The sequence below is a fragment of the Carassius auratus genome, unplaced genomic scaffold (assembly GCF_003368295.1).
Source record: "Carassius auratus strain Wakin unplaced genomic scaffold, ASM336829v1 scaf_tig00215410, whole genome shotgun sequence".
Lineage (NCBI taxonomy): Eukaryota > Metazoa > Chordata > Actinopteri > Cypriniformes > Cyprinidae > Carassius > Carassius auratus.
The window spans coordinates 1,146,726-1,161,779 of NW_020528076.1; the positions used below are offsets into that span (position 1 = coordinate 1,146,726).

General features: G+C 35.7%; 1 long non-coding RNA gene across 2 annotated transcripts; it reads left to right on the forward strand.

Moving 5' to 3' along the window:
- The first annotated feature begins 945 nt into the window (after positions 1–945).
- Positions 946–11,105, forward strand: LOC113094603 (uncharacterized). 2 transcript variants are annotated; one of them, XR_003288132.1, is made up of 4 exons: positions 946–1,911; positions 5,623–5,755; positions 10,553–10,670; positions 10,771–11,105. It is a non-coding gene; the product is annotated as an uncharacterized LOC113094603 (long non-coding RNA). The 2 variants fall into 2 exon arrangements; XR_003288133.1 differs by lacking the exon at positions 946–1,911 and adding an exon at positions 5,162–5,319.
- The last annotated feature ends 3,949 nt before the right edge of the window (positions 11,106–15,054 follow it).

The window sequence follows — 15,054 nt, forward strand, 5'->3', positions numbered from 1 at the left end:
TAGCACTATAGGCTATAAGTTAATAAAAACGCAATAAGGCTTATAGCCTATAGAGATGCTTTGAAAGATTCTGTAAGTGACTATTCCTGCGTGTATAGGCTACATCTTTCAGCACATTAATAATTACGCTTCTTTTTTTTGTCCCGAGCCTTCATTGTGCACACGGCAGGGTTAAATAACACTTGTCTCTTTATTTTATCAGGAAGAAAATGCATACACATACGGGAACATGCGAAGGTCAAGGGTTTGATCTCACTTATGTATTTGCTAGATGGCAGCAGGGAAGGAAATAATCGAATAATTCAGCAAATCTGTCTCTCTCTCTATCTTAGTCCAGGTATCAGAGCAATGCGCGAGACCTATCCGTGAACTCTCTTTAGTGGGTTTAGGAGAGTGATTTACACGAGATCGTTTCATTAAGGCATGCAAGAACTCATTATTAATCTGAAGAGTAGCCTAAATTAATTCAGATAAATTCTGTAATCAGTTTTATACATAACAAATTAAGTTATTTTTCGTCTGTTTGCAGATATTTTGCTTATGTTGAACTGTATTAATGTATCACCGAGTTTAATCACTTCACGTTAATAGCATATAGCCTACACAATATTTAACAAACCTACAATAATTTTAATTTTCAAAATAGCCTATAGGCTACCAGTTTTAAACAGTTCCCTATGGGAAGATGTTGTTTCTGGTCAGATTATGTTAATTAGGCGATTTCTTGTTAGATTAGCCTATAGCCTATATTATTCATATAAAGGTTATTGAAGTATTCGTAAAATATCTATAAATTATTTATATTATTTATTATTTTTTATAAAATGATTTTAGATCGAGTTGTAATAAATAGGCAAATATTTCTTGTCAGGACCTTTTTTACGCTTGAATACTAAAACAATTACAGACGAATCAATTTCGACGTTTATGATCCTCGTGTAGTTGCACGCTATAAACACGCAAAATTATTATAAACAAGCTCAATTATTAGCCAAAGTTATAAAACAACTCTTCAATTAATGGCAAGGAATTCCGCACTGAGTGCTCGTGGTCGTATTAATTCAGGATGAAACACAAACTGAAAAAAATAAATGAAAATAAAATAATAATAATAACAATCTATTGGTGTTCATTCAGAGGACACCTGGCAAAGTTTGAAAACATGAATGGGCAAGTGCGCAGCTCTGAAAGCACTGATCAGGGCATCAGGCGATGCATCTGACGGCTTTAAGACACGCTAAGAAATGGCCCTTTCTCCAAGCAATTAAAAAGTTTGAATGCAAATGTAGCTTTTGGTGAAAGCTCTGGTCGTGACGTAAAGTGCATTAGGCTATATTCTGTGTTTGATATGATCCACATGCCTTATGTCAAAATGTATTATGCTGACAGGACAAAAACGCAGTTATGGCCTTAAGCGATAAAAAAGCAACAAGTGCCTGAGCACGAGATGGTATGTGCTTGACACGAATGAATATTTAAATAACATTAAATTTACCTGCCAGAACTTTATCATAACAAAATAATATAAATGTGGAAACATTGCTTGAGACTCCATGAAGGTCTGCAAGGAGGAACAAAACAGAAAACAAATATGTCTCGGAGTGTCTGACCTACTGGCAGTCACATGTCTTGACAATGTGGATGTTTCCAGCTTTCTTGAAAAGCCCGGACTCCTTCACAGGGTCCAGCGGTCGCCCCAACAGGCACAGGTCTGTTTAAACAGGGTGCTTTAGCCAAAGCATAGCAGGGTTTTACGATTCTCTTCATTGGGTCACTAGTGGCTCTCTTATATGATTCTCTTATGCAGTAGGCTATATAGATCTGGAGATATGAGTTTGGATTGTCTTTTTCACATAGTTTAAGCCCGGATTGTCCTAAAGGAAGTGTCTATGGATGTATCCTCTCCAAAATGTAAGTCAATAAACATTCTTAATCAAATGAAAGAAATTGGATGACTCTTAATACACGAAGGCCATGTCAATTTACATATTTATAATATATTTACAGTCTTAAGTTTAGCATTATATTCAGCATTGTTAATTATGAATTATAGATCACAATGTTTGATAGTAAGCTATAAAATTGTTTATTTTGTCTGTAGTTTTTAGGCAATTTACCTGAATTCTGCGACTCGTTTTTAGTGCAAAATTTGTGTGTTCTCTTAGGCGGGATAATATCTGAAAAGAAAAGAAATGTTTTCAGAATGCTTGTAGACTGAAGTCGAGTGCGCAGACGCGGCCGGCTGGTAGCGAGAGTAACATGCGAGGTGACCGCACAGTCTGTGTTTAGATATCTGCTTAAAATTAATTAAATCTAGAAATTTATTTGAAAACAATTATTCTCCAATGACCACGTGATTTTTTTGTGAATCTTAATGTTCTGTAAAGTGAAGTTTACCTAGGTCAGATCTGAACCTTTATTTAGGTTCATAAGTGTTTTCGCACTTGTTCATCATTTAGATGTGACGCATTCCGCGTACATTGCATTAGAGATTTGAATCACGCTAATGGAATGCATCCTACTTGATTTCTGTGAAGTTTACAGTGTTTTCCCTTTAGGCAATTGATACAGTTTCTTCTTAAAATCGTATTCTTTTGCTCAATGAGGAAATACGATGAAGGCTCGGTTATGATTAAGCAAGCATATTATGGTGTGTCAGATATTGTTTGCGTATGCCCCATCTGCACAACCCAGCCAAGCGCAAAACCAATGAAACGCGCTCTGATCCGTGACGTCAGTGATTCTGGTGCCCTATCGATGACTTCCTGTCCTGATCGAAGCGACTGACCTCCGCGTGAACCTAACTTTAGTCGCGAGCAGAGGCGCATGCCACACAGTCTCACAGGCGTTTAATTCGGAAAAAGGAGAAACAGATTGTTTATACTCCAGATTGTTCCACGTAAATAGGCTAATGGTCTCAGTACCTATACCAATAAGATTAGCCTATGTTGAAATGTCCCTTTAACGTTTCTTTTAATAACCAATCTAAGAGTAGAGCATGTAACGGGGAAAAATTAAAACCTTAGTCCTTTTCCTTCGTTAATCTGGACAAGGACGTTTGCCTTACAGAACTAACAGCAACAAAAGTTCATTTGAGGCACAGAAAATAATATTTTCGCAAACGAATAGCCTACTTTAAAATTTTGTGAGAATTACCTAACGCAAAACATTATATGTAGTCAAATACAATGTAAAATATTTCTCACTATTACTCGTAACAGGCCTATATGCTAAATGGTAACAAAATATATATATATATATATATAAAAAAAAAAAAAGGATAGAGAACGTAAAAACTCCTTAAAAAATACTCCATGAGCAAATACATGAACCACCGTCTAAAACAGTTATCTGCGGAAAAAATCTGATGTTTTTTGGCAAAATAAATATTTAATAAATCACTCTTTGAACTTCTAAATCAAAACATTTAAAAAAATATCCTTATGTGCTTAATTAATTTACACTGGTAAATGGTAAAATCATTTAAGAGCCCACGCACACACGGCTAAATATCATGTAGAAAACCAAATAAAAGCAAGATTTAAAAGACGCAGAGAGAGTGTTTGATTTTTTTGTTTTGTTTTTACATCAAATTAAATTATAGCTAGCTACATGAAACAATAAAATAGTAGGCTTTCTTAAAATAATAAATTACTACTTTGTATTGTACTTTGCAAAACTGCGTAATTATAAAGAGTAGCTAACTAATTGCATAGACGTCAGAGTGAATTGAGCTAATAATCATATAAAACAAATGTTTATTTTCCTTTTAGATTTCTCTTAGCCTAGTGTATTTTTTTAATGTCATCAACAACAACAACAAAAAAATTCCCAAACCATTTAAATGATCACATTTATCTGATAATTGCCTGCCTTAACTTCAGTTTCAGTAGCTAATTCATATGCGTTTTGTTTTCAAATATTTCAAAGTTTGAAAATGAATAAACAACATATAAATTGCCATTAATGCTAGCTTTAACAGATTGTAAGGCAGATTGATTTTTATATTTTATATAAAATAGAAGCCTCGGTTAACATTACACTGGCCAGTGGCGACCTGCCATTCATGCCATCCAAACAGAGAAGCAAACAAATATATTTTAATGGTAGCGACTCAAGCGCGCAGATTTAGCTACACTTTATTACGTAACATTTATACAAATAGTCTAATAATAACAAAATGTAATAATGCATTATTATTATTATACTTTTATTTTCGACAAGTAGTCTAATAGGCTTCTTAGGCCTACATTATTATGATTATTAGGTTATAAGTAGGCTATAGTAGTAGTAGGCCTATAGCATCGTTTTATTTGTAAAATGCTTTTTCTTTATTAAGAACCTCGTTTTTGTCATTTTGTTCATTCAGTACGAAAACGTCCACATTTTGACCGCAGTTACCGCGTTACTTTCTAGACTAGAGCAATTATTAAATATCTTTCTTGTTCCCCCTTTTTTGTTACATATACATGGCTAAAATGTGGCTAATATTTCTATAGGCTAGTGAAATAATACCGCCATTAAAAAAAAATAGGCTATTTTTGTTGCCCCCTCAGCACTTGGTGCCCTACGCACAGTGCGTCATGCGCGTAGTGGGAACGGCGGCGCTGCTAATATCACACAACGGTTCCGTGAAACCTTTAATCAACAACCTGACACTGAGATCTAAATCATATTACGGTCATATAGGCCTATTTTGAATAACATATTGAAGCTGGGTCATGTTTTTTCTGTAACAAAATAAAAATGGTTAAAACAATTAAAAATACATTAGGCTACTATAAAACAGTTTTATTTTATATTAATTGTTGATGCGATCATGCGACGAATAATGGTGCTTATTCTTCACTCACTTTGCTCACGTTTGCGAGTGCATGTAGTCCCCCCCCCCCATCAATTAAGTTTAATAATGCTTTATCAGATTTATCATTAATTTAATTTAAAAGTCTTTTAAAGGTTTGGGAACAAGAGGTCGCGAAAATATTCATCATTTAACCTCAAGAGGAATGGAGGGTCCTGTTATATTTATGGAGGCCACAACAGCTTCAAGATGGATATTGTACTTATTCCAATTAAATGCGTTATGAAAGAGAAACACTAGTCTCTGTTCTCGCGGTGTTACATCTGAGGTTGCCGAGCAACCGCAGACCGTAAACAAAGCCTGCGGTGACGCGCACATGACAGCAAAGGACTGTAAAGAACAAATTCTGTCATAAACCAAACAACCATGTCATATAAATGATTCTTGAGCCATAGAACAGTATCAAAAGAAGACCAGGGGTTTTACAACTTGAAGAACGAAGCCGCAGAATATTACAGGTCCAACGGGGTCCCGCGGAAGATATAACGAGATTTTTTGGCAGAAGCCAGATGATATCTATGGTTATCTGGTTGGACAAATCAAATAATTATTGCTTTTGAGATATACAGTAGCAGCTGTTAACATTTTATCTAAGAATTATAATTATACAATTATAAATGACAATTGTCATTGAGTCTTCTCCAGTTTACTTGTTAATCCACCAGAATGAAGTCAGTATTGATTTAGTTCAGATCAGACCCTCATAATTACAGACCAACATAATGAACTCCCATCAATAACTGCCTACTGGTCTTTTTCAGGCAAACTATTTTTTCCAGGCTCTCCTATATCTACTCCAGTGATTAGTAAAATCCCTATGAGAGAGGTGTTTGACAGAAGAGGATTGACAGCAGTTCAGACCCAAGTGTACTGCATCATCAGAAATGAGGAAAGGTATGTATATTCAGAAGTCATCAACAAGTTTTTTCCTACTTTTCAGAGCAGCTACCAGTTTGTCCCATGAACTTTATGTGTATAACAGCTGGTAGCTCTAAAGTATCCTAATTAAATTAGCATTGCTATTAAGCAAACAAGATGGCTATCAGATCTGAGTGTCTCTGTTTTGATGTTTATAAGGAACTGGAACCTCATTGCCCTGTAACCTTTCAACGTGTGCCGTTTGCACCATGCTGTTCACAGCAGAAATTTGTAGAGACAGTGACACAATGATGAATTTAGGTCACAGCAGGTCCACATACCTATGCACACACAGACAGCACAGAACAATTAAAGTAGCAGAGCGTGTGCATTTGTACTTTGACCAGAGGCGTCATGCACATGCCCCCTCAGATTTTTGAGCCAAGTGGATATTGAATGCAGCTACCAAAAGACAATAATAGCAGAATTTTTTTAATGATTTCATACAATCACACTGGTGTGATTAGAATGTGCAGTGCTGCACAGCATCAGCTGCTAAATTCAAATCTGCGTTCGCTGGCTGGTGCTGAGCCAGAGACACATGCGTTTTTACAGTGCTGCACATTGTAACCAATCACACACGATTCTGTTGAGTTTATGAATGCAATGACCAATCAGAGGCATTCAGTTTGTGCTTTGCTCTCTTGCTCTGAAGGAATTCTGCTTTCTGACGAATTCTCTCATCAGAAACAACAAAGAGTAGATGTGCCTACGATGTAAATAGGATTTCACATTGTAAACAGCTTTAGTGATTATAATGAGAGTTTTTGAGAGTGCTTAAAATGTTCTTTGATAATGTAAATGTTCTGTTTTCTTTTTGTACAATGAAAGTGTTATAATTATTAAATTACAACATATTTTTTAATTTATTTCACATTTAATACAAAGTCAGTCATATTAAAAATGTTTTATGGCATGACACCCATATCCGGTACTTTAGTAAAAAGAGAGGTTTTTATGTGTAGTTAATAAATTGCACTATTTACTGTAGGCTACTTTGCCCATTGCCCATTATAGATCAACTAACATAATCTATAAAGGTGCAAAATGCATTCGAGACAAATGAGAATCGAGACATCTCATGATATAGTTAACAGTTTTGGGAATATTTAGAATAAATAAAAAAAAATAAAAAAACAAAACATAAGCCTATATCAATATATATATATATATATATAATTTTATTTTCATGACTATGAAAATTGTAGAGTCACACTGAAGGCATCAAGGGCTATTTGACCAAGAAGGAGAGTGATGGGGTGCTACGCCAGATGACCTGACCTCCACAGTCACCGGACATGGACCCAATCGAGATGGTTTGGGGTGAGCTGGACCGCAGACAGAAGGCAAAAGGCCAACAAGTGCTAAGCATCTCTCGGGGAACTCCTTCAAGACTGTTGGAAGACCATTTCAGGTGACTACCTCTTGAAGCTCATCAAGAGAATGCCAAGAGTGTGCAAAGCAGTAATCAAAGCAAAAGGTGGCTACTTTGAAGAACCTACAATATGACATATTTTCAGTTGTTTCACACTTTTTTGTTATGTATATAATTCCATGTATAATTCCACATGTGTTAATTCATCTTTTTGATGCCTTCAGTGTGTACTGTATATATATTTACAGTATATGACTCTTGGCTGCTGTGTGTCATATGACAAGCATGATGAGTACCACCCCAAAAAAAAAAAAAAAAAAGAGTCCATGACGCCCCTGACTGTGACTCACGTGCTTCAGCAACCAACCACTATGTGTGAACATCAGATCACTCTCTGTCTCATTCTCCATTTGCTTGCCTTATCTCTATCGCTCTGTTTGCAAAGTAAGTAAATGATGCCTTCTGGCATGGTGGCCATATTGCAATTGAGTGCTGCTGTTTTCGTTTAGAAATTATGACAGTTTACATTGGGACAAAGAACAGGCCGACTGTAGGCTTGAGCTCAATGTTTTTTGGGAGTGCTTGAACGAGATGACTCCCTTTTCAACAGAACTTTCTGACTACTTTTCCAAATACAATACAGAGAAATCGAGCACAAGCTCTGTCCATCACAACAGCTCTGAAGTGGATCAGAGAGCATCTCAGTCCAATGCTGCAAAACTTCGATGCACTGACCAAACCAATATGGATACAGTACTTAGGTGATTACACATGCAATACAAAATACACAAGCATAAGTCAAAGAACATGAAGGTTGTTATTATAACTAAGCTTTAATACACACATGCACAACAGAGGTTGCGTGTCTTTTGTCGGCATTGATTTCTTCATGGCTCATTACCTGGAGTACAAGGACAGCCTTAATAGATAGGAGGAGGAGGATGAGCAGAGGAATGAATCAGTGTCTGAGGCTCCTACACCTGCCCATGCCGAAGACAAGAAAGAAGGTGATAAATGTAAAGGAGCTTAATGTTTTGCCATTTTAAAGAGTATTTAGCTGTATTGCACAGTGAAACATCACTGATGTTACATTTTATTTGAGCTCACACATTAAATATCAGAATAAAAAAGGGTTCCGAGTCATGTTAAGTGAGGTTGCCACAGGATCAATCAGCCCATCCTTGTACACCAAATAAAAAACCCTGTGGGATTCAAAGACAAGAGGTTAAACAAGATTCCAGCCAATCTTCTGCACTCTGCTGTCATCTCACTGACCTCAGACCTGTTGTAAAAGATTCCACACGTCTCTGTTATCATAGAAATCCTACTGGGAGCTACTCTCAAGAACAGTAGCAGCTTGTACTGAGTCACACGTTTCATTCTATGTGAGATGACTCTGTTTTAACCTTTTAATTGAATCCAACCTATATTGAAATCTTAGAAAAATCAAAGGTATACAGATTTAGAGGTGCCCCAGGTTACCTTTTCTACTTAAAAAAAAATGTATCCCTAAAGAAATTAATAGTACTTTTGAAAAGGATATTTAATATGATGGCCTTCAGTTATATCAGTGGCTTAGAAAAAGCTGTTTTATTCTGCATGGAGTGGGTCTTCTCACATGGTGGCCCCTATGTCGACATTGCATGTTTAGATAAATGTTTCTCCCTTAATTTCCACAACCCCAGCATTATTGGACATTTTTGCTTGAGAAATAAGCAGGAACTAAAAACTTTCATGCTTCAGCTCTCCTTTAAGATTCCGATGACATAGGATAATATAGTGCACTTTAAACTGCAGATCCTTCAGTTTGACATCTCCATCCCCTGCACTTTCTTCTGCAGTCACTGTTTTTGTATCCAGGTAAAAAAGGAAACAGCACAAAAGTTACTTCCACGTTCACCCAAAACAAGTACTGCCAATGTTTAAAATAAACATTTAAAATCCTTTTCTTGTTGTCTTCTAGTGACGTGGGAAGTATGAGGTAATATCTGTCTGTCACAAATCCTCAGATGAATTGGTGGACATATACGAGGGTCTAATTAAGTTTAAGTTAAATGTACTGATGAGTAAAATTCACGCTAATATAATGAGATCACACCAGTTTCATTGAACTTTCCCTAAACATAATTCACTCCTGTTGATCCAACCAGTGTTGTTGCTGTTCAGACTTTTGCCTTTGGGCAGAGTTTTCTGCATTTTTATGAAATAGGAAAGACCTGCTAGAGTTTAAGTTTTTAATGATTAGTTATTTTGAACATTTAAAAGAGTTCGAACAACATAAAATGTTTTTTGTTTGTTTTTGATTTTTTTGGTTACCAATGTGGGGAAGAGTAGAGCTTGTGCTTAGGTTTCCAATAGCTGTCATACATCCACATAAATGTTGTATGATCGTTTGATTGTGATGTGTAGAAATGCTGACAATATAGTCTGTGTAAATCACGTGCTGACCCTCAAACTGATTTATTTTATTTTTTATTTTAATTACCATATGTACTCTTATGAAAAGGTAAAAGCCAACACGTGTTCAATACTAAGTAAGATTCTTGTAGCATGCAAGTAATGATCAAGTAAAAATTTTCTCATGACATTAGCACAGTTACAGCTCATGTAGCCTATAGCTACATGAGTATATACTTCACCATAAAGGTAACCTCAAAAATCAACATAAACATAAACTCTTTTAAATGTCAAAAAATAACTAAACAAAAAACTTTAATATGTCTTTCCCTTTACCAAAAACACATCGAACAGCACTTCATTTCATCATTTATTTTCCTGGTCTCTCCCTATGCAAAGTGTGCTGGGAACTAGAAATCCACTGCCCAGTCAATGCAACATAAATGATTGGGTGGGTTGACAGTTCTTTTTTTATCTTTTTTAGGGAATTCATTTCTTAGCTGTATGTGTGCATGTACTAGTCTCTGATTAAGTCTTTTTATTAAGCCTGAAATCAGATTCATTTAGTTCCTGAATATGTGCCAATGAACATACCAGCCAAACAACTGATGCAGCTCATGAAATTACATTTTTATCATACTGTAGATTAAATGTGTTGCTGAACACAAACCAAATGTATGACAGAGTTCAAAGACCCGAGACCAATAATTTTTCTAATTAAGTAGAACATTTTTCATTAAAAGCTATGCTATTATAGGATGATTTGCACAAAAAGTGCAAAGAAAAATGTTTTTTTTTTTTCTTTTTTTTTAATTAACATGAATGTCAGAATTTAGCTGATTTGATTAGTATAATAATTACTGAAATGGAAAATCTTATTTAATTCTTAGTTTGATTTGTTTAGCATTTTCTTAATCCAAAAACTTTCAGGTTTAATGAAATTTTTAGGAGCAGATTCTTTCTTCTTGACCTGACCATTTACAGTATGTGTGCGTTTAAAGGCTGTAGGGTCTGGTGTATCCTTTCTCAAACTGGGCGGGCTGAGAGGTTGAGAGAAAATGGACAAATACAGTCGTCTGATGGCGACAGAAGAGGAACTGGAGAAGGAAGGGATCCTGGGTACGGTTCTATCTTTCACACATTCTCACACTTACATAATGGCAACTACTATAAGTTGCATCTATATTCAGAGAACAATGTATACCTTTGTGTCTTTCAGGTGCTAGAGAGAGAGAAAAAAAACAGCATCTTTCCATACATTTAAGTCCGGAAGCGGCTGTGACTCAATGTCGTACAATGCATGGCAAATGGTAACAGACTGTGACCATCTCTACTTGATGTGACTTCATCTCCTGTCTGTCTGTCTGATATTATCACAGTGTTTGTCTGACCTGACTGCATGACATCAAAATGCATATTTGTTCCAATTCACATGAAAATATATTTTTAAGTGAAAGATGACTAATCTTCACATGCACCATATTCCTGTGTGATATACTTTAGTGCTTGTACAATAGATGGTTTATACATTAAACAAACATATCCAAAGTTAAATTAATTGTGTGTGTAATGTGTCAGTATTTTTTTCATTCCAGGTCCTCCAGATTTACCTGTAAGAAAAAAAAAAAATTACAACAAGTTATTTTATATATATATATATATATATACACACACACACACACACAGTGAAATAAAATATGAATATGAATATGTAATTAATTACATAAGTATGTAAATATTTTTTGTATAAATTGTTTCAATTTGTAAAATACATCTGCAATTGGAGAAAACTCAGACAATGAACTCCGTCTCCCTTTTGTCTCCCCCACACAGACAGGTTTTTAGAGAAATCAAAGGTATTCTTCAATAATAAAGAGGCATGAAACAGCCCATCACTTCCTTCTCCACATCCTCTGCTCTCTATATACAGTACAGACAGGAGATACTAACACACACACACACACACACACACACACACACACACACACACACACACACACACACACAGACACACACACACACACACACGGTGACTGAATGGGGCCAATTATCCAGCCTGTTCAAAAGGGCAGCAGTGTCCGCTTCATACAAGTGTTTGTGTCTGTTTATGTGTTTGTGTGAAAGAGTGTGAATGGACTGTTTTGTGTTAACAAGTGAGAGAAAACACAAAACCACAGCTGTGCTGCTAAACTACAGACCACAAGAATGTGACATGTTCAGCTTCTAACCAACTCGTGACATGTTCGTTATCTTGTGTACCTCTCAATTGATTCATAGAAATCCTGAATTTACTAACATTTTAACTTTTAAGTGTGAGAAACAAAGCCCTAAACGTACATGATGCAGACCAGAGAGCATTTTGTAAGTGTACAATGGTTGAGATCTGTGAAAAAAAATAGCTATTTCCACTCGGCGGGAGTGGAATGGGTCCTGACAGCATCCGCAGAGACACAAGAGAGATTTCAGACCAGCATTACAAGTTACTGTGGCCACCCACCATGCAATCATTCTGTTTGAAAAATAAACAAAATTACTTACAAAACAGACTAAATTAAGCGTTTTACACACACAAGCTAGGCTCTAAATTTTGGATTTGTCAATAGAGGTCGCTTTGTGTTGCTTGACTATGGTTTTGAAACAAGTGCAGGACAAGTGTTCCAGAACACCATAAAAAAGGAAACGTAAGAAAGACAGAAACAGCAGCAGAGCAAAAGCTCAGCATGGCGTTACATGATTACAAGCTTGTTGAGATTGACAGAGTGTTTATAGTACGTCGATTAAGAGAAACACGGAGACCAGAAGACAAGAGAGAGACTACAGTTGAGCAAGACGTTTACTCATTTACACCTCGCATCTTCAACCATGGCCAAACCAGAAACATCAACAAAGCAAAATACACTATGAGCAGGACAGAAGAGCTAGTAAAAATCTGAGTCAATTATTGATTGTATTCTGAGTGCTGTTGGGGAATGGAGTTGAATTCGCTCTAAAAGGAACTAGATGCTTTCTAGAATGTTTATTGTCCGGGTTTATGATCTCTTCCATATCTAGTTTTAAGGTCACACTAAAGTCCAATAATAATAATAATAATAGTAACACTTCACACAGTAAGGTCCAATTAGTTAATACACTAACAACTATCATTAAGTAACAATGAGCAATACTGTATATTTGTTACAGTATTTATATTTTATATATTTTTTAACATTAATTGTTCACTGCTAGTTTATGTTTGCTAAATGTTGAAATTACCATTTATCTAACATTAATACATTAAACATTTTTATTGTTAGTTAGTTGTTGTTGATAGTTCACCTAAAAATGAAAATTATGCCATGATTTACTTATTCTCAATCCATCCTAGGTGTATATGAGTTTCTTCTTTCAGAAAAATACAGTTGGAGTTATATTAAAAATAATAAAGGTTAATAAAGACCATCTAAAACAAAGCGATCTGTTTGTGAAAGAATAATATCCATATTTAAAACGTCAAAAACCATAATCTCTATCTTAACTGCCGTACGCATGTTCACAAGAGAGTGGCGTCCAGCGGATGATGTAGGTGTAGTGTTAGACACAGGATATTTTTATGTGTGTGTGTGTGTGTGTGTGTGACCCTGGACCAAAAAAACAGTCTTGAAGGGATAGTTAACCCAAAATTGAAAATTAGATGTTTATCTGCTTACCCCCAGGGCATCCAAGATGTAGGTGACTTTGTTTCTTCAGTAGAACACAAATTATGATTTTTAGCTTCAGTCGTTGCAGTCTCTCAGTCGTACAATGCATGGCAAATGGTAACCGAATCTATGAGAGTAAACATGCACAGACAAATCCAAATTAAACCCTGCAGCTCATGACAATTCATTGATGTGTAAAGACGCAAAACGATCTGTCTATGCAAGAAACTGAACAGTATTTATAAAGTGTTTTTTTCACCTCTGATTCACGCAATGTCCCAACCGTTAAAAAGCGTGTGAAGCATTATTCTTATTCTTCTTGCATTATGGTGGATCACAGATTTATGAGTGCATTACCGCCGCCTATCTCTCAAGTGGACCATTGACACTCCTAATTGAGATTGTAGATAGATCCCTTTAAGTTACTGGGGCATATTTTTAGCAATAGCCCAAAAATCATTGAATGGGTCGAAATTATTATTATTTTTACTTCATGCCAAAAATCAATAGGATATTGAGTAGATTTTTTTTAGTGAGATTTTTAACATGTTTGTGTGTGTGTTATCATATGTTTCACCATTGAATGTACAATTTCAGCTGATCATTAGATGTAACTTAAATTTAATTGGACATTAACATTTATTGAATATGATTTAAATGAATATGTTTCAGCCTGTCTGAGTTTATCCTGCAATAACAACCTGCTGAATGTACATTATCCCACTTATTAGACGTAAAATATTGATTTGAGTTGAAGTATTTGAACGCAAAGCTTCCATGAAGACAGCAGTTGCGAGCAAGCGGCAAGTTCACACTAGAGGTACATTTAAGGGAAATGGTGCAGTCAAACCACTTATTACACAACATTTCACCAAAAAAATAATAATATTATGGTGATATTTTTCCAATATTATGGAAAAATTTAAGACGAAAATGTTTTAAAATCTTTTTGAGTTCGTTAGATCTCTTACAATCCATTACAGCGTACAAAACATTATAGCAAAATGGCAGTAGCTGCGTTTGTATGAAACAAGAGCAAGACAGCGATAATTGTAAACAATCCTGAATCAAGTTTTTATAATTTATTAGCTAAACAAATGCAAAGCTTCCACAAAGAAAAAAACAGGATAACATACCTCGGAATGTCGTGACTGACCAATCAGAATCAAGTAATCCACAGAGCCCTTTAATAAAAATAAATAAAGTTGTACCAGTAGAACGGCCTAAAAGCTGTGAGGAAAAAAAATACTAAAACTTACTAGACAATATACAAAATACTTTTTTAATATAAACTTGAAATATCTCTAATATTGACTTTCATGCTATGTGGGCTTTAGTATACAGCAAGTTGACTGCATGAACTTTTCATGAACAACAGTAGATTAATCAATATTTAACATGGTTGTTTACCAGATTCACAATGTGTGACATTACAAACATCCTTGTGGCTTTCAATGGACCTCAAAGATTCAAAGCTAGATCTGAAATGGCACAACAGCATTCCACAAAGCTCTTCCATTCTCACAGCACAATGACAGTCCACACTAACACGCTTTTAAAACACTTCTCAAACACAGCCTTGAATTGGAGTATACAGTGCGTGTTATTCCCTGTTGCAGGCCAGGGTCAGGCAGGTAAAAAGAAAAGAGAAAAGAAGAGGGAGAGGAAAAGAGAGAGAGAGAGAGAGAGAGAGAGAGAGAGAGAGAGAGAGAGAGAGAATAAAGTTTCATCTTGTGTCCGGGAAGATTTAACCCCATGAAGAGCTGTAAGCCTAGCTGGAAATTGTGCCTAAGTTTGTGAAAGCCGTGGAGAGTAGTGAGTGAGCC